Source organism: Prosopis cineraria, unplaced genomic scaffold (genome assembly GCF_029017545.1).
Source record: "Prosopis cineraria cultivar Desert tree isolate PC_DT_omini unplaced genomic scaffold, ASM2901754v1 PC11, whole genome shotgun sequence".
Classification (NCBI taxonomy): Eukaryota; Viridiplantae; Streptophyta; class Magnoliopsida; order Fabales; family Fabaceae; genus Prosopis; species Prosopis cineraria.
Genome location: NW_026555342.1, coordinates 16,845,968 through 16,867,250, shown reverse-complemented (window position 1 = coordinate 16,867,250; position 21,283 = coordinate 16,845,968). Strand labels below are relative to the sequence as shown.

General features: G+C 32.0%; 1 pseudogene; it reads left to right on the top strand.

The window, feature by feature from the left end:
• Positions 1-5,442: 5,442 nt before the first annotated feature.
• On the top strand, positions 5,443-16,934 carry LOC129286210 (uncharacterized; annotated as a pseudogene).
• The last annotated feature ends 4,349 nt before the right edge of the window (positions 16,935-21,283 follow it).

Below are 21,283 nucleotides of genomic sequence, written 5' to 3'. Positions count from 1 at the left end.
CAGCATAAATTAATAATGTTAGTCATAGGTTAGCACATTTAATATTGTTAGTATTAGCTCAATTTTTTTTGGACATATTAAAAAATAGATGGACTGACATTGTAAATAGGATAAACTAGGAGTATCTAGAGCGATGAAAAAGATTATAAGGACCTATATGAAAATACATTAAAAGTATAGAGATTAATATTTGTGTTTTTGCTAATTCTTACTTATCTATTAGTTTATCCAAACAAATTATCATGATCATTATCTTTGATCGTGGGCTGGGTCTCCTTTTTTGGGCAAGGCTTATCAACGCTTGAAAGTTTGTGCTCTGACCCAAGCTTGTGAGGGAAGTGTGGGGGTTCATTTTAATTTAATGTTGATGAATATAATTTGCTTGGTCTTAAATGTAAAGTTTGGGCTCACTGACCCGCACCACATGTCTGAGAAAATAATGCTTACACACAAAGAGAAGAAAAAGAAAAACTTAACAATACATAACTAAATTTAGATTTTAAATAAACTTATATACAAATGGATATTTAAAACATTTCAATTTATTTCAAATTATTTTTATACAATTATTTCATAACCATTATTTATATTATATTTTTAACTCTTGGTATTTGATTTAGAAAATTATGAACAAGTGCATTTTTTTGGTAATTTCGTGATAAGGACATTAGTTATATGGTTGAGTCGTGTTCTTTAGGGTAAATAAACTCCCATATTTTTCGTTCAAAAAATATGTATATGAAAACATACACATATAATTCATTTTCAATTTTTAATTCCTTCCCCACTTTTTTTGGTTTTGGATTTCATAATTTTGAGCTTTTAATCTTTTTTCCTTTTAGCCAGATGGAACTTGCCATCTTGATCCTTTTTTTTTAAAAAAAAAATTCATGAACTTCACCTGGATGTTTACAAATTTCTCCTCATATAATGCATTGGCTGGGAAATGGGATATTTATTTTTAAAACAAACATGGAGGGAATTTATGTTTTTAAAATTGATTTTTTTCCATTTTTTATTTAGTATCTAAAATTAATGTCAAAATATTTTTTATGTAAAGTGTTACTGAATAATAAATTTTTATTATTATAAATTATTTTAATTTTATACACTTTGTTTTTTTAGATTGCTCATAAGCATTCTTCCATTGGAGACAATCCTATTTGAAGTATGATCGGGCATTAAATACGGGCACATCTTTTAAAAAGATTTTATACTTTGTTTTTATATAAAGAATCATAATTTTTATTTTGATAGTCTCAATTATTTATTGGGAAAATTATGTGCGAGTCACAAATAAGAAAATTAGTTAGAAATAAGTTTCAGAAATTTGTGAAAATACTCTCAAGTCTCATGAATTTTTTTTGTAATTAATCATGTAAAATGATATAAATGCTTGTGGACTTGTAATTCTAAGAGATTGAATTGCAAATATTAAAATCTTAATTTTTTTAAAGACTTTTATATTTAAAAAGGTTAACTTGTAAATTTGACGATATTAAAGTATTAATGTTGTAAAAGGCTGATATGTAAATGTAAAAATTTTCACTTGTAAATCTTGAAAATTTATATAATAATTTGTGATGTTTAACTTATGAACATTAAAGTACTATTATTTTAATTAAAAATATTTTTCAAAGAAATATTTTTGTGACCAGTCAACTAATGTCGGCTACTACTCAATTGCCTCTTGATGGTCCATATATGGCAGTCAATTACAACTAAAGATGTGTGAATTTGAAGATATTTGTATGATTTAACATGATAAATTAATTATAATTAAATTTCATGAGACTTGAAAGTATTTTTTCAAAATTTTGAGACTTATTTTTGAATTATAATTAGTCCCTTAATTGAAACTTATTTGTACCTTTTCTTTTATAAATTAAATTCACATAGCTAATAAAAAGCATTTTGGTGCCTCTTGTTTTTATTAAACTATGTCGTTTTAGTTATAGAAGATCCTAGCCGCTCAACCAGTGGAAAATCTGTGTCCGTCCATTCAACTATATCCATTTCTTCGTTATTCTTCTCTCCAGGACTCTCGACGGCGGCTTCTTGTCTTCACCATCTCCAGAATCGTCTGCTCGGCAGGTTCTTCAAACTGATGCACCGACAGGTTCTCATCACGGGTTTTCCATCTCCATTCTTATCGCCATATGCGATTTGATGCTCCAGATTGTTTCACTTAAGTTGTACTACGAGTGGGTATAGTTCGAAAAGGCAAAAAACCTAGAAATGTTTTGAGCTTAGAGAGCTTAAAAGTTTAAACGATCTGTAATTATTAAACCTTCTTAAATTTTTTTTTTGTGATTTTTTCTAATTAATTTTTCTCGTCAGATTTATTGGAACAATCTGTGGTTGGAAAAATTTGAAATTGAATCTGTATTTTTGGAAGCTATTCTGTTGACAACACTTTGACCGTTGATTTTCTTGCTTGTTGAAATCTTATAGTCTATACAAATTAAGCATAGTGTGTATTATCAAACTTAATTGGGAACTTGGCTAGTAGTACCTAATATTCTCATCCATTCTTTTACATTTTCGTGGTCATGCATCTTAAGGCTCCAGGCTTATGATATTAGCTTTAAAATCAATGCCACTGAGTTAAGAGCTGGCTAAGGCTATGTGTGTATTTGGATTAAAAAATTTGTAACTGAAATTATAATTCAAATGAGGTTAGCAAACTGAGGTTAGAAAAAAAGTCTATGACTTTAATGTGGTTTATGTTTGGATACTTTTTTTTTCATAAGTCAGTTGAATAAATTGAAAATTGTTTGGATGATTTGATTCAAAAGTCAGTTAAGATATATAATAACAAAAATAGGTATAAATTTTGTTGCCTATATTTTTGTGACCAATTTGATATTTTTACAAAAAAAAATCGTAAACTTTAGATTGCATTTAAAAAGTTAGACTTAAAATATCTAAAATAAATTAATTGTTTAAAAATCAAAATTTTTAAAAAGAGCATAAATGAAATGATAAATTATAGTCTATATATAATTAAAATTTAATAAATAGTGTAATTTGATCTTCTTTAAAAAAATTAAACTTTAAATTTAAATTTAGAAAAACAATGTATATAAAATGAGGTGTTAAGTATTAACTATTAACTATTATTTATAATATTGGATTACTTTTGCAGAAGCACCAGTAGTTCGGTCTCAACCTCGCCAAATGCTTTATTTCACTGACACCACCTTCTTCGATCTCATCTGCAACATTTTCATGAACACCACCTTCGCCATTAACAACACATTCCTTCTCTTCTCTACTTACCTTATCTTCTCCATACAGGTTGGCTTTGCCATGCTCTAGGTTGTCTTCGTTTGTGCCAAAAACACCATGAGCACTGGTTCAGTTGAAGGAAGATTGGACAACAACAATAATGGTAAGCATAATCTCTAGTCAAATTTGCGGCGAGAGATCAGACGGTGGTGAGCACACTCATGAAAGTAGAGACTTGTGAAGGCAAAGGAGAAGAAATCATGCCACTCGTGAATGAATAGAGAGAAGACAGCATTGTGAATCAGTATGAGCAACACATTGCACACACGGTGGAGATTAGGTCTCAGCGGCGGTGGCAGTTGTGGCTGTGATCTCTCGTCAGATCCAACAAGCTTGGGAGAGTGAAGGTCGAGCCAGAGCAACCATAAGAGCGGCAATGACAACGATCTAGGCAGAGAGCAAGCAACTGAAGAGAGAGAATAAAAAATTTAAAAAGCATTTAATGCTCCAACGTTCATATATCTAGACGCCCAATGCTGATGGAAAAGCTGGGTGGTTGAGCTTTGGCAAAAACATTGGTTTGGACCCTAACTAAGGTTGATTATTTTTTGCTATCGAAACATGATAAATGAAGCTTTTAAGATCCCAACTTAGGTTTGGTCCCTCTTAACTTAAGTTAAGATTCAATCCAAACATGCTCTATGTTTGGATTCGCTTTAAACTGAAGTTAGGAAGGCTCAAACCTTAGTTGAAAATATTAAAAGCTCATTACAAAATAAAAATCATGTTTGGATTGAGAAAAAATTCCAACTAAAGTTAGGGTCCAAATGAGCTTTTTCTCAAAGCTCATTTTCATAGCGTCTACGTTAGCGTTGAGTATTGAAAGCATTTAATCCATTTGAGTTTTTTATTATTATTTATTTCTACATCAGTGTTCAACATGAGAGGAAGAGCTTTTTCTTATGTTTTACTAACAAAAGCAGGAGAGATGTTGATAAAGAATTTCTAATTAATTAACCTATTTAATATATCTTAATTTATTTTAGATTTCTTAACTCTATTTTTTAAAATAAAATTATAATCTAAAGTTTAATTTTTTTAAAATAGAATGTTGGTTAATCACAAAGTTTAATATTGTTTTCAAAAACTAAATTAATCACAAAAATATATAATGAAATTTATGTCCTTTTTTATCATTATACTTCTAAACTAACTTTTAAATTAAATAATCTAAACAAATTTTAGTTTATCAAATTGATTTCTAAAAAAAGATATTCAAACAAAAATCACATTAAAGTCACTGACATTTTTTTAACCTCAGTTTGCTAACCTCAATTGAATCCTAACCTTAGTTATAGATTTTTTAATCCAAACACACACTAAGTTGTTTGAATATCTTCTGGTTCTGGATTATAGTTTATATTGCCTTGAGTTCACCAAGTATAAAACTTCCAAGCCCATGACCAGCTTCTATGTGCTTATAGACTCTCCTGATTAGCATCTGTTCTTTTTGCTAACATGATGTATGCAGTTGCAGGGTATGGTATATGGATTTCTATATTTGAAAGTTTGAACGTTCTTTGCATATTCTTTTTAACCTTGTATTTTCTTTTATCAATAGACTTGCATATTTTGACCCAAAAAAAAAAACAATACACTTGCATTTTAAAACCTACTTTATTTTTTCATTTTGCAACACGATATTCAATTTCTTAAAGAAATTCTTTAAAATAGGTTATTGAACCTGTAGATTGGCTTATTAATCATTATTCCATTGATTGGTGCCAAAATTCTTCTCTCTGCATGATTGGCATCATTTTAGGTTGAACATGAGCCACACATGGGAGGGTTGACCATGAGAGAATCCATAAACCTTTGATTTTGTCTTCACTACAATGTAAGTTTGAAGATTTTGTTCTTTTCTATCTTTAATGCATTAACACTTACTATATCAAGAAAATTTGCATTCGATTCCTTCTATCCACGATGCTTTCCTATTTGATCAACTTTTTGGATTTGTCGCTGCAACCCTAGCATCATGGCATCTAAGAAGAAGCAATATAAGGGTATTACTTTGTTGTCCATGTACAATGATGAGATGGAGGATGTTGAAGATGTTAAAGGAGGGCTAGAGGGAGGAGAGTTATATGAATAGGATGTGGGGATGCTAGGATTGCAAAGGAAAATTTAATGGTTGATACTAATAGGATGATGGTCCCTGGTTTCGCTAATGAGGCCACTCCCATGGCTACAATTGATGGGATGACTCCAAAAAGAGTAAATTTGTGACTTCAATACCACATTAGCCTTCAATTAATATGTTGGTTTCACAACAGGATCAACGAGTGGAGTCTTTGGATTCTAGGAGGAGTAGGAGAGGGATAGTTACCATTGTAGACTATGATCATGATGAAGTAGTGATGTCACCTGAACCTAAGGTACTCTCTCTTATGTCCCCCCTCTCGCGCCTCTGAGAATTGGTGTTAATTAGGATTGAGGACAGGGCATTTTTTGTATAGTATTTGTGTTCTGTATGTTCCTTTTTTTTCTTGCATTAATAGAGCGGTGTTTCTTAAAGTATAAAATTGACCAAATTTTTAAGCTATTGACATTTCCTTAGAAAATTTGGCTTCATTATGCAGATTACCCTGTAGGGAACCATCACACGTTATTATAGGTAATACGTTAATAACCTATATTTGGTTCTGATTTCAGGATGGAGAGCTAGATGGTAATGATTGAGTTATGTTTGGGGAAGAACATCAAACAACTAATTGTATATCACCTTTTGATAGAAGTATATTCTACTAAATTTATTTAATCACTTCTCCGGACACCTCATCCCAATGTTGGTTGTGCTTAGAGAATGAATATTACTTGATTAATATATTGGCTATAAGAAGAATATGTTCAGAGCTTCACAAAGTCACTAATTTCTTGTGGAACAGAAGAATTTAAAATTTAGAACAATAGTCTGTTCTTTCATCAGGCCAAAAAAAAGTCTGTTGTTCTTTTCAAAATTTGTATAAACAGGTCTGGTAGATAATTTTGAATATGTGTTAATGAATTTGAACTTTCATATTGTCATGGTAATTAACATATAAGATAGTTAAAATTAACTTGCATGATATATATTCAATCAAGAAAAATTATTCAATTTACCTTTTATGTGCAATTTTTTAGCCTATAGTTGTTTGTTTAATTGTTTTTATTTTGGATAAGTGCATGGGAAGCTATTTATTTGAGAATGTGCCTATGGCCTTTACTTGGATTTTATGATTGTTGGAGGGAAAAAAAGGCTCAAAAACATTGGGGAGGTTTCATTTCACTTTTCCTTGTAAAAATGGCTAAGTAAATATGTAGGGTAAGTATATTAGGTCCATATTGCATTGGAATGATGTTATTGTTTTATTTTTCTTTCACTGTTTATCATTTTAATTCTTAGTTTGCTGTTTTTTATTTAACTTTCTTGAGTGTGGTTTTGTAGGTGATTTGCTAGATGGAGCATCATCAGGATTCGTTTAAGTTTTGATGTCAACCAGTCAAGTTAACACTCCTCAATTTTCTGAGCCATCTCATACCATGCTAGTTGACACTTTGGCTGGATTAGATGGTGCAGAACATGGAGAAGCAGGTCAAGAAGAGAAAAAATTTGTAGATCCAATGTATAAATTTCTCCTACCACCACTAAAGTTAAATGCTCTGAAGACCTACAAGTAAGTTCCATTAGAATAATTTTTCAATCATCAATAAACTAATGCTCTTGATAAATTTTAGAGATGTACTAATTCATTAAATTGAATTGGTGTGATTTGCTCCCTTCCCCTTAAACAAAAAACAGCTTTTGTGTGTTTGTTTAGTTTGATGCCTTTTGCCCTTTTTGCTTTATTCCAGACTAGTGTTTTGCTTTTAATTTGCTAGGAATCTCTAAACTCTTAAGCTTTCTTGCTTAACTGTTTACTTCATTATTTTCATAGCATAGTTATTGAATATGATTAAATCAATTTGGTGGTGCTTTGGAAGAGGTGTTATGTAATATTACACTCTTTTGACTTCTAGTCTTGTTTAGTAATTGGGCATCATAAGTAAACTACATTGACATAAATAATTCTAAGGTCCTGTATAAACACTTGAATCTAATGATCAACGTTCAGAATTTTGGCATTGAAATTTTGAAAAAGATTTAGTATAGGAATCTACCTACTTAAAATGACTTTTAGGTGTAACAGTGTGGAAATTACTTAGCATGCGGGGTGTCATTCAATAAATTCAACAGCTGTTCTTGTTGAATTATTAAATGGCGATATATGGTTTGATTCATTATCGTGTTGCCTTTAATATGTGTTTGAGACTTTAAAATCTTTTCAAACATTGCTAATTAGTGATTTAATCATCAAGTTATTGAAAAAAGTGATCATTTGCCAGAACTTTTCTATAGCAAGTTTTTGGCCACTAAACTTCTCTGTTTCATTGAATGCACCTTAAATTATTGTTTTTTCTCACCCTTTTAACATTCTATACTCTGGAAGCTAAATGATCATCTACTCCTTAATCAGTACATTGGAAGTTTAGCAGTTTTAAGTAATAATTTAGATTAGAAAATAGTTGCACTCTCAGTTTTTGAGAAAGTAGAAAATGATTTTATTAAAGGTGCTATGTTCTGAATGTGGTCATCGCCTCTCAGGTAAAGAGAGGTGACGAGTTTGATCAGGCGATTACCTGAGAGCGCCTTTGTGCTCCTTGCATGACCTAACACCTTGAAGAAGTAGAGAAGAGATCAATAGTATGGAAGAGACGATAGGTAGAGAAGAGAAGCTCGACAGGGATTGGGTATTAGAGAGAATGAAAAGACAACATCGATTGGGTATTTCTAAAGAGAAGACATAGATAGAGGACGATGCCAACTGGGTATTTCAAAAGAGAAGACGCGGATGGAGGACATCCATCAATTGCGTATTACAAGATTGCGAGAGTGGTGAACTAGTGATTATGAGATTTGTGATTATGACTGATCACCAATATGGTTGACTGGGTAGGTATTTATATCATACTTTAATGAAACATTAAAGTATGATATAAAATATATAAAACAATTAGGAAAGATTTATAACATCCTCGTCTTGTCTTCTAAAATAATACCCAATCCACTCTTTTGAGGAAACTTACATTGTATAAAAATTGTAGTAGTTTTACAGAAGTTTATGATTTAGGAAAATTTATATCTATAATTTTAACTATGGCTTGTTGCCTATAATTTATAGATTATGCATTGTCATACAGTAACGCCTTGCTTTACTCAGGTGTGCACCTTTCTAATGCCTTGCACCTAAGGCATTTTACAAGCTTTATGCCTTAAGTGTGCCTTTTGCCTTAAACAACACTAGTAGAAAATTGCTGTTAGCCTCTACAGATTTGTTGAATTTTCTCTACATCATTACTTTGACTTTATTATTGCAGAGAAAAATAAATAAAATTCTTGAGTATAAGAAGGTTGGAAAAAGTTTTAACGTAGAAGTTCACAATAGGAAGGATTATCAGAACCCTGACTTCCTATTGCATGCTGTGAGGTGTTAAGATATTGATCAAATAGGATCTTGTTTTACTAAAGATGTATTCGATCCTTATGGATGACCTAAGTGACTACTATGACGAAATAGGTCCTTAATTATTTCTTCTTTTAACCTAAGTTTGACAATTCTACGATACTTTTTTACGTGTTCTTAGCAACATTAGTATTGCATTTTGTCATATTTTGGATATACTGGTCGTTGGTATTTGGGTTGTTTAGTCTATTATTGTTCACTAAATTGAGAATGGACTTAATACCTTGTATTAAGGAACTTGTTTATTTTCTTTTTTCTTTTTGGGTTATAAATGGCAAGCTAGGCTTGAAAGAGAAAATTAAGCATGAAGAAATAAAGATGGTTCTTATCTTCAAGATAGATAGATAAACAATTTGCAGGTACATAGGGTACCATAGTCGTGGTAAAAGGGCTATTGTGACCTTGTCTTGCCATAAAGTCCACACATTTGATGATGTCTGTATGAGAATAGTATAGTTTTACATCATGCATGAGAAACAAACAATCCCTGATGTAATCAATGGCATCTCTTAAGTGGTGATCTAAGGTATTGTCTCATCTTAAAGTGTTAATAGCCTTATGGAATCAGAGTGGAAGGAGATTTTACTAAGATTAAGATGTTAGCGGACCTCGATCCTAACTTTGATGGCTAATATCTCTGCATCAGTAATTGAGTAGGCTCCAAGGTTCTTGTGGAAGCCCATAAGCCAATTTCCCTTGGTGTCTCTAACAACCCCTACACAAGCAGCATGTCAATGATTCCAAACAGAGCCATCTACATTAATGCCAATGCAGTCAGGTCTTGGTGGAGTCCAAATGTCTTCTGAATTGGCATCTTCATAAAAGATTGAGTGCTTCAGTTCATTGTTGACTACTTACTCCAAGAGAAAGTGCGTGCATTTGTGTAGGATCTCGTTTGTAGTAGGACTTCATCTTTTAAAAATAAAGGTGCATTTAAAGGTCCAAAGTCCCCAACAAACTAGACTGCAAATTCTTGTCCAAGGCTATTTCCTGTAACCACCTCATCCTGGATTGGAATTGGAATTTTAGTTAAGCCATACCTGTAAGTTACTAGCAAAAGAATTTGAAAAAGAGTTATGATGCAAAATTTCTTTCCACAATTGTCTCATTCTCTCACAATCTTAAAGATGATAAATGATGCTCTCCTCACAATGACACTCAAAGGGGCATGAAGCTGAGGCATTTAACCCTCTTGAGGCTCTAAGTAAATTTGTCATAATTATCTCATGGGGGACTTGCCACATAAAAAAATTTACTTTTTTCAGAATTTGCCAATACCAAATTTTAGTCCATGGAGAAGGTTGAGAGGACATGGTTGTATTGGTGCAAAAATTGTAGGCAATCTTCACTGAGTATAGGCCATCTTTGGCTAGCTTCCATACGATAGCATCATCATTTGCTGGCATAGGGATGGGAGTGTTTTTGATGATATTGATAATCCAACTTGAAAGAAAGTTGTTGCAATAAAAAATGTTCCATCTACCACTTGATCTGATAATGTCGTAAACCATATTAGATTAGTATATCGAAGAGCTATGTTTTTCAATAAAGCAGATAAGGGGCTTGTTAAGATGGGTCCACAAATCCAACTAAAAGAGTGTATTTCAACTATTGAATATGTTCTTACCTATTCCTGACATAAAAGTATCCTATACCTCACAAATAGATCTCAAAGTCAACGAGGAGCATTGCTTTTTCTTGACATAGGTGTTTGCAAGAGGTTTGAAATTGTACTTGGATCTCAAGCATTTAACCTATAAAGCATTGTATTGAGTTAATAGCCCCCAGTAAAGTTTAAGAATGAAAGCTTGGTTTTGGTGCTGTAGGGATTTTTCATCAAGACCTCCTTCTTTTTTTTCTTTTGATTACTTTTTCCTTAAGAGATAAGCTACATGTGCTTGGTTTCCTCATCTTGAGACTAAAGAAAATTTTTGCTAAGTTTTTCTAACTCATTAAGGGTAACTTTAGGAAAAAGAGCAGACTGCATGTGGTAGCTTGGTAAGGCAGAGGGCATAGCTTTGATGAGGATGCTTCTTCTTGCCATGTTTAGGTATCTGCATTTCTAACTGGATAGGCATTTATGTGCTTTTTATATGATAGGAAGAAAGATGGATTTTGTGATGTAAGAATGGATGATCGACACCCTATGGTATTTAACCAAATCTAAAGTTAGCCTTATACCTAGCCTTTGGCTTATCTCCATCCTCCTGTTAAAATGAACATTCTTAGACACAAACATTTTAGATTTATCCAAGTTCACTCTATGGCTAAAGATGAGGAAAAAGCTATGCAAGATTCTTTTTATTTATCTCATTTGTTCCATTGATGCTTCAGAGAAGAAGATAAGGTCATCAGTAAAGAAAAGGTGTGAGATAGAGGGGCTATTATTGAATTTGAGGGTTTCCATTTTTGGCATGACATTCAGCTTTAATAAGTTGGCCAAGGTGCTCTATGCACAAGACAAAAATGTAGGGGCTAAGGGGATCACCTGCTTAACTCCCTTAGAATTCTTCACTTTAATCGCCATTCCATAACACCTGCATCAAAGCAGTGGACATGCAAGACATGATCAAGTTTATGAAGTGCCGTTCAAATTCAATACAGTGAAGGGTGTCTTTAATGAATTTCCATTCAAGACGGTCAAATGCTTTTTCCATATCAACTTCAACAGTAACATAGCCCTTTTTCCTTTTGCTAGTTCTCATAGTGTGTATAGCCTCCTGTGCTATAATGACATTATCACAACTAGATCTTCTAGTAATGAAACTACATTATTTAGGGCCAATCAATTTATCAATAATAGATTTTATTCTATTAGCTAATACTTTGGTAAGGATCTTGGAGCTGACATTGCAAAGTGATATGGATCTAAATTCCTTGAGACAAGAAGGGGAGTCAACCTTGGGGAGAAGCATGATGTTTGTCTGTTAAAGTCTTTCACTTTTGAGGGATGAAGAAAAATGTCCTTTATCAAAGAGCAGATAGAGTTGCTACCTTGTCCTATTAAGTTTGAAAGAAATGGGCATGGAGTCCATCTAGACTAGGAGCTTTGAATGCCCCTGTTGAGAAGGCTACATTCTTGATCTCGATGGGATCAACATTTCTATAAATCAACAGTATGCTAGAAGGTTGTAGGGAGGAGAATGTAACAAACCAATAAGTAGTATAAGAGTAAAGAGGATCTTTAGAGTAGAAGGTCATGAAAAAGTTACTAGCCATAGTCTTCAAAGTGGATTGATCACTGATCCATGTTCCATTGTCATCTTTAAGACACTCAATTTTTTGGTGCATTCTTTTCACAATTGTGGAAGCATGAAAGAAGATAGTATTTTTGTCTCCCCACTTAAGCCATTTACACTGAGATTTTTAAAACCAAATCATCTCCTCTTGGCCTGCAAGTTTAAAATACTCTATCTAAATCTTGTCTTCTAAGCATTTCAGACCATTTCTAGGGTTCTGTCTTCTACTTCTATCAATGTAATCCCGTATGATATTTCCCACAGTAGCTGGTGGTGTGGATAGCTTATTAAGTTCCGTGGTATGAGGAGTAGGTTTAGTCGGAGTGGGATTACATTGGGTCAAGTTTTCCAAGGAACCTTGGACACAATGTGAGTTCCATACCCTTTAGGGTGTGTTCGATCTTTTGAGGTCTGGCCCAAATTTAATAGCCTCTTCTATTGGACTGGCAATGGTGGTGATGTAGGAATTATCTTTGCTATCATTCCATTTAGTGGCTTATGATTTTCTTTCCCTTTGACTTTATAAGTTGCTTTTGATTTTGATCCATCAAACCTGTTGGCTAGTGATTTTCATTCCTTTTGTAAGTTAACGTGAGTAATGAGACATTGCTCTAATTAGCCTTTGCCTGCTTTTGTTCCTTCCTGATAAGTAGGTCAACCACTTGATCGATGTTAAGGTGAGCTTTATTCTCAATATTTTCTTCATCATTAAGACTCTCAATAATTGCAAAATGTAATTTTTACATAAAGTTGATAGGAGTTTTTTCCCTTCTAACAATACTTGGGATGACTTTTAAGTTCTCTTTCTGGTTAGGCCTTTTCGAGAATTCAGCTTTCCAAGTTTGTCTTTTGATCATCTAGGAACCAAATATGCTATCTCTTTTACTGATTTTTTTCTTCGGCGTTGTCGTCGGAGAGGTAACTACTACAGTTGAGTGTGCATGATTATAATAACATGTGCTGGTACTGCTTCTCTATAGGTAGGCTTCCCTCCGATGACTATAACGTTCGTATAGGAAATAGATGACTCCTAAACCTTCATATTGAACATTAAAAATTTCACTAGCTATGATGATGTGAGGAACAAGTTATTTTTGTAAATTAAGCTTAACACAGATTTGGGTGAACTTGCCTCTTTCAATTTTTGCTGATGAACATTAGAAGTTATCCAGGGTGTTCATGTCAATGTTCAATGTCCTGCCAATTCTAGCCCCTAATCTGGATATAAAGTGGTTGTTATAGCAGTGCATGGGAATGTTTGGTTTGCATACCCAAGTTGCTATCCTACACAGTGGGTTATGGTGAGGATTAAAATATGGAGTCCAATATTAGATCAAGAGGCAATGTTTCTTGACTACCCATGGACCTTCACAAAGAACCCTTCTATAGTGAGACTTCCAGTTGTCCTGGTCATGAAAGTAGACAGTGAAGTAATTATTAGGTAAGTCTATGAGTTTAAAATTCATGATTCCCCAAAGATGGATAAGTTCCTCTTTTAGACAATAGACATTAAGGCATATCCCTAGCACAATGAGGATTAAAGTTCGTTGAATTCTTCCTACGTAATAGGTACCATAAGATAAATCTCTATCATTTTCTTCATTTTTGCAAAAGGCTTGGGGAGTTTCTAGTTGATGTCGACATCATCTTTGAACAACACTTTATCTTCAAGGACAACACCTCCATTTGCCAACCCATTGAAGCCTAGTAAGGGCTCTCGATACGATGGCATATCTTTAGGTTTCCCTGTTTGTTTTCTAGCCTTATGTTGAAATGATTTTTTTTCACTGTTGGATTGTGTTTCTTCTCTTTATGAATTCTCTTAATAATATTGTTCAAGCTAACATAGAAGGCCAATATAGTTGTACAGTTGTGTATGGCTAGTTCTATTTGCTTTGGGATTCTTTCCATATGTTTTATGAATATGATGGTCTTGATTTAGGAAGCTAAATATTAGCCTAGTTTAAGCTTCCAATATCAATTTAACTTATTGGTTATGCCATATTTTGTTATTTGTTCATATTTTTCAAGTACCTAACATTGATGTTGCCTTTTGGCCTATTCTGTTTATTATTATTTTGTTTAACTGTTGCTATTGATTTATTTTCACTTATGTGATTTCTCTTTTGCATGTCCCTTGTCTATCACAAACAGAGGTAGATATGAGGCATGCAAGTGACAGGAAAGAGCAAGAGAAGAAGAAAGCACATAAAATTGAATTTACATCTAGGGGAATATAACCAGGAATTGTAACTGGTGATCCAAGGATCAATGTACTTGTTGCAGGTTATATAAAACAACCTAGTTTACCTATGATATGATAAAGGTTGTTTTTACTACTCATATTCCATTTTATCTTGATTTTATCCCTTCTCTCTTTAGGTTCTACTCTATCTTCAGGTGGTTTGTGTTTGATTCCTCCCACAGTTGGGCTTGGGATGGTAGACAGAACAAATAATCAAAGCAGGACAAGGTATTCATTTAAACAAGTGCTCCAACATGTGCAACTTGCTTGAAACTTTTATTTGTTCTCACATGATTTTAGTGTAATCTTGTTTAGGTGGATGGTGATCGGAGAAATCCTCTACCCTTTATGGGGCAGGATAGAACTGTATCTACTAGTGGGGTTCAAGCTGCAATTTTATCTACTGCTAATGATAGTGGTGGATACATGCTTTTTGTGTAAGATCATGAAGAACTCTGAGCTTCTCATCATACATTACTTTCTATATTATATATTATTGGTTTACTTTCTATTATTTAAAAAATGGCTTGATTTTGTATTTATTCTCATATTACTTGAATGTACATGACTATATCTGACATATCTAATAAAATGAGACATGCTTGATGCAATGACCATTTTTGTAATGTTGGTTAGGCAGCAAAAATGAAGAGAAGTAGAGGAGAAAAGATCATCTGAAAGGAAGGAAAGAAGGTCATGAGCTCCACTCATTTTGGTCAGTTAAACTAATAACTCTAGCCATTTTTAAGTGCTTTATATTATTCTCGACAAATATGTTCTTGTTCTATTTAGTAACTTTTGTGGAGTCACTATTATGTATATTATAAAAAATTGAAAGAAAGTGTTCAAACTATGCTTATCAATATAGGATCTGATTTAGCTAAATGGTTGGTTTCATTTTGGTTAACCATTTTTGGGAGTACATTAAATCAGGTCAGGATTTTAATTAGACTGTGGCATTCCATTTGATATAGCCTTCAACTTTCAAAATTTCTAAATCCTAATAAGGTTGAAGCATGTCTGTAATATATCTCTCTATCCATAATATTTAATGTGCTTCTTTTCCACTATCCTTGCTTCAAAGGCAGCTACAACCATATTAAATATGATGCAAGGATGGTGAAGAACTACATAAGATATTCATATTTATCATAGTAAAACTTCAAATGGCTCAGTGGCCTAATCGATGGCGACGTCAACTGAGTGGTGGGTCAATAGTGGCCAGCAACAACTAGAACCATGATCTATTGGTCGATCAGACTGATTTGAAAGAAAATCAAGGGCATTATCTTTTTACAATTAAAATTATTTTTAAATCAGTTTTTTGGTCTTGCAGTAATATTTTAAAATATTTTAATACTTGTTTAATATTAAATACTTTCAGTGGTCTTTGAATAATATTTTTCCTTTAAGTTTTTATTTGAAAATGCATTTATATTTAATGCTTGATATATCAAACATGTTTATTTTGGATAGAGGATATTGGAGGTAAAATAAAGGGAGAATTTCATTTAAGGATATGGAAAGACACATAATTTTTGGTGGATCCCTAAAGAATTTGAAAATTTTATTTAGTCCTCTAGGACTGAATTGAAAATAACTTGAATGCAAAAAATAAGAAAGTACCCTCAGTTCAAACATTAAAAAAACCACCAATTACTGTCGTCGGAGCACCACCACTGGTGATTGGACCCTTACTAGCGATGGTAGCCATTGGACCTCAATTGTTAATAACTTAATAGAATTTATTAATTACTTAACTTTGCTTGTTAACTTCATGATTCTCGCAACAGAACTACATTGCTTATTAATCACGTAACTATACTTGTTAATACCTTAACTGGACTTGTCAATTATTTAAATTTCTTTATTAAGTTTGTCACTCTCACAATAGAACTACATTACTTGTTAATTACGTAACTGTAGTTGTTGTTACTTTAATAGGACTTGTTAATTACTTGAATTTACTTGTAAAATCCATAACTCCTTCAACTAAACTGTATTACTTGTTAAGTATTTTACTCTCTTTGTTACGTCCGTGACTCCCACAATAGAATTACATTACTTGTTAATCGCATAATTTTACTTGTTAATTATTATGCAACAATACTTGCTAATTGTAATGACTCAAAATTTTAAATTAAATGTTTTTTAATTGATATTTTTATTTAAATTAGTTTTATAAAAAGTGGAGAGTGGTAATTTAGTGAAATTTACTTTAGTAACTTTTTGAAGGTGCAGAGTTTGATTTTCATTGAGCAAAAGTTTAATTTTATTTTTTTAAATTATATAAAATTTTGGGCTCATTCTTGTAATTTTTCCTTGTGTCATATCTTGTAGTTTTTCCAATTTTCCTTTTTGGTCAGAATTTACATTCAACCTACGCGAAACAGAGCATTTTGTTTTGCCTCAATTTCTTTCCTTTCTTCATCGACATGAGCTCCCCTGATTCTTTACTGTCGGTTTGCGTTTCTGCACTTCAACATCGACTTGATTCCTAGATCTTTGCCATCGGCTTCCTCTGTTCGCATCGCTATTTCACAGCTGGAAGTGGGAGATCGCTGGATTCGCTCCCTTGTTTGGCCGTTCTTTGCCTCTTCTCTGCTTCGTGGCTGATAGTGATGCGTGGTGCGTCATCTTGAGCTTCTCTTCCTCCTCAGTTTTGGGCGTGAGGTAACCTTAATTTCTCTTCCTTCTGTGATCGATAGGTGCTATCTCTTCTTTGATTTTTGCTGCTGTGAACAAAAAAACATACACAGAGAGAGAGAGAGAGAACAAAGAAACTCATTTCAGTTGCAATGGAATTGTTGGAGAAGGAAGGAAGATGGGAACTAAGTAAGAGTTTGGGAAGGTTTGATGGCTGTTATATCTTACGAAATCAGTTAAAAAAAATAGAGAGAGATTTGAGAAAACTCTAATAGGTTGTGTTGGCATTTTGAAATGTATAATTGTTGAATTTGAACTGAGGTGTGTTGGTGTAACGATTGCATGTTATTTTATTTTGATGCCAAGTCGTATTTGATGTAACGTATTCTTGACAAGTTTGGAAGTGATTGAAAAGGGTTATTGATAGAGGGTTAAGGAGATGTTTACTTATATATCATCTTGAGTGCCCATGAGGTATATGTTAAAATGGCTAAAAGAGAAATTGTGACAATGAGAAGTTTAATATTATGTTAAGAGGAGTTGGAAGGATAGACTATGATTTGTTAAATAGTTTAATTGACTCAAGTATATTTAAAGTTTAAATGATTATGGTACTATTTTGAATATTCACTAAGTGTTTGGGAAATTACTTGACAAGTAAAGCTGAAGGATGTAGTGAGAAATTAATACAGTAAAGATAATTTTGCTAGTTGTTGGAAGTTGATAGTTAAATACTTACATTAAGAAAATTGTGACAAAAATGATTTTACGATTGTGATTTATTTGTTCGAGAGTTAATGGCATTGTTGGAATTAAAGTAAAAAGTTGAAGTAAAGCAAGCTTTAGAACTCTTGGAGAATTTCTCAAGTGAGTGGTTAGTGTCCTAGATAATTTTTTACAAAATGTTTATAAAATTTCTATATTTAAATTTTTACATTATTCCTTTATAAGTTGTATAAATAATCTTGTCAATTTTTATTTTAGGATTCATACAATTCTTTTTACTTACCTAACTTTTGTGTTAACTGTTATTATGGAATCTTCTTTATATTCATTAAGAATTATGCTCTTGTCAAAGAATATTTGGATCTGATACATTATTAACAGAATATTTATTCTAAACATTTTTGTTGTTTAAATTTTTACAAGTTATACTACCATTATTAAAAACGGTGATTCGTACATGGAGGAAATTGGAAAGAAAATTTGATAGTTTAATATTATATTTTGAAAAGAATGATTTTCAATGAATGTTTCAACCCCATGCACGCTTGATTTTAATCAGGGGGACTGAGTTAGAACGCTAGATGCTAACGGTAGTTCCGTTAGCCCTTAGCGCCCCACGGTACACCTAGCTAGCAGGCATATAGGAGGTGCTAGCCCTGTGCGCAGGCCAATGCATGTGGAACGGATGGATGGATATTCGTAAGCATCATACTCATGCTTGTTTCGTGGGCTTCATGCTTGCGTTTGTTTCGTGACTTCTAGTCGTGCTTAATTATTTCGTGGCTTTAAATCGCGCTTGTTGGTTATTTATTCTTATGAACTGTATGTTCACGTTTGTTAATTGTTCTGACAAAATCCCACTAAAAGTAAATTTTTAAAAATTTATTATTTTTAAATTTATTCAATTAAACAAATTGTTGTTTGATCGTATATGATTTTATATGGCAAATTCCCTCCTAGATTGGTTTTAATTTTTTTTTTGTTTTATATTAGTTATTCACAAGCATTTTTTTATATCATTATTTGAATTCCTTTTATATTTCTATGAGTTGTATTCTTGATAACCTATAAAACTCTAAAAATTATTGGTTTATTTCATGATTATATTATTGAGCGACTTTGTCATTTATTGTTAGTAAAATATGGGTTTTAATATTACATTGATTTGTTATAAACTAAATTTTATTAATTATTACTTTTACATGTTTTATCTATGATTTTCATTGGGACACTATTCACCAAAAATTTTTTTTGGTCTCAAATAATGTAGCTGACCCTGCACCTCCTGCTAATCATTTAGGGACTCTATTGCTTTTTGAATAGTGGAAGCATGCTTCAATCATTTATTTTAATGTAAATAGTCATTATATTATACAATGATGGTTAGTGCTCCACGTATATTGTAGCTAGATTTTGGTCTTATTTTTGTTATCATGTAATCTGCTGATGTGGAGTTAAGCTCCTCTTTTGGATTTGTTGATAGGTTTATTGACTATAGAAATTTTGGGATGTTCTAATTATAGGGGAGATTCTACCAAAATTTTTACCGAATATTTAAAGTTTTATGAACTTTATAATTATATATATATATATTATACGATCTATTGATCAGTATAAATATCTATCACTATTATAGTTTAATATTTGGATAATTGAGGCTTATGAAATATAAGTTTATTTCATATTTTGTGTTGGTCACACCATTAGTATCAGGGTGTGACATTAATTGTATAGCTTAACTTGTTAATACCATAATAAGACTTGTTTAACCATTATTCCAAAAAAGCATTTAAATTACTTATTAATTGCGTAACTTTACTTATTAATTCCTCAACAATACTTGTTAATTTTTTATTGTCACTTGTTAAATGAACATATAATTTATATAAAAAATTAAGTTTGTCAGATAACGAAAATGATGACAGTCAGGTCTCCCTTATCAGTATTCATCAAATTGGATACTCAATTATACATGCATATATATATATATATATAGAGAGAGAGAGAGAGAGAGAAATACCCTAAAAAACAAATATAATATTGACAATTAAAATTAAAGAAATGACAAGTTACATTAGGCTTTTAACAAGTATGCCTTTTGTCATAATACTCAAAAGGTTTGAAAATAAGATTTATTATACATATAATTTTGAGAGAGTTACGGACTTAACAAATAAAGTTACATGATTAATAAGTAATGCAGTTCAGTTCAAAGAGTTATGAATTTGACAAGTAAATTTAAATAATTAACAAGTCCTATTAAGATATTAACAAGTACAATTACACAATTAATGTAGTTTTGTTGTGGGAGTCACGAACTTAACAAGGAAAGTTAAGTAATTGACAAGTTCTGTTAAAGTATTAACAAGTAAAGTTACATGATTAACAAGTAACGTAATAATCAAGTGGTTTGAAAATAAGGTTTTATATATATATATATATATATATAATTTTATGCATTATATAATTGAATGAGTTCAATGGCTTAGTGATTCATACATTTTTGGTGAGCTAAGGAGTCATGGGTTTTACACCCACTCTTGGCCACCTTTGGAGAATTAACCTCCAGCGATGGTCCAGCTAGCGGTTGAAGCTCTGGCGATGAAAGTCTAGTGGTTGCCGTTGCAGGTGAGGCTCCTGTCACTGGTGGTAGTGCTCTGTTAATGGTTTTTTTTAATGCTTGAACTGAGGGTATTTTTGTATTTTTTGTATTCAACTTATTTTGAACTGAAATGAAGTTACATATTCTTTAGGGATCTACTAAAAATTATGTGTCTTCCCAGGCCCTTAACATAAATTCTTCCTAAAATAAATTAGAGTTTAGTGGTCACAAGCTTTTTTTTTGTTGAGTTAATTTGTCATAGATTTATTTAAAAATTTCCTTGTAATAAATTTTATATCAAGGATCAATGTCTCTATCTAGTATTATCAATGCAACATTTTTTTTAATTTAGTCAAAATATACAAGCAAAAGTAAAAAGAAAACCAAAAAACCTACTGTGAGAAATCACTTGGGAAAGTGAGAAACAATTAAGCATGAAAGTGGAAGCAAAAAAGACAACAAATCATTGTTGGAGGAGGGCATTAACCCTTGTATAGTCAATATAGTGTATGTCATACGTTTGACAAAACGCAAAGAACAGACAAGATAATTATAGATGATCATGATTGAAAAAACAATATTGAATAAAATAAAATACTCTCTTCCAATAAGTTTTTTATGAAATCAAAATTAAAAATGTAGCAAAACAATGAATACACTGAAATATTCCCTTACCTCTCTGTTCAAGAATCGGCTGGTTTGTACTTAAGACTCTAAAAGAGGTTGCAAATGACAGGAGGTGAACAAAGCATTTTTATAGCACTATTCACCATACTGGTGATTTGCAATCACTTTTAATCAAGATTTTAAAAACTGAATTAAGAACTAGTTCAAAGATCAATAATCAAAGTGCAGTCAAATCGTCATCAAACTTAAGATATTCAAAATAAATCCAAATCAATTATATCAAACCGAACCAAACTAATGTGAACCAATCAAAATTGATTAGAAATAAAATTTGATTTTAAAAATATATAAATCACTGGTTAAA